The following is a 275-nucleotide window of genomic DNA, read 5'->3' on the forward strand; positions in this document are numbered from 1 at the left end:
TGTTTGTCTCTCGCTGTCTCTGTCTCTTCAGACTGAACCATGACCTCTGACCTCTCTCCCTGTCTCCTCAGACTGAACCATGACCTCTGACCTCTCTCCCTGTCTCCTCAGACAGAACCCTGACCTCTCTCTCTCTCTGTCTCTGCAGACTGAACCATGACCTCTCTCTCTCTCTCTGTCTCTGCAGACTGAACCATGACCTCTGACCTCTCTCCCTGTCTCTTCAGACTGAACCATGACCTCTGACCTCTCTCCCTGTCTCTGCAGACTGAACC

The sequence above is a fragment of the Notolepis coatsorum genome (genome assembly GCF_963971535.1).
Source record: "Notolepis coatsorum genome assembly, chromosome: 7".
Lineage (NCBI taxonomy): Eukaryota > Metazoa > Chordata > Actinopteri > Aulopiformes > Paralepididae > Notolepis > Notolepis coatsorum.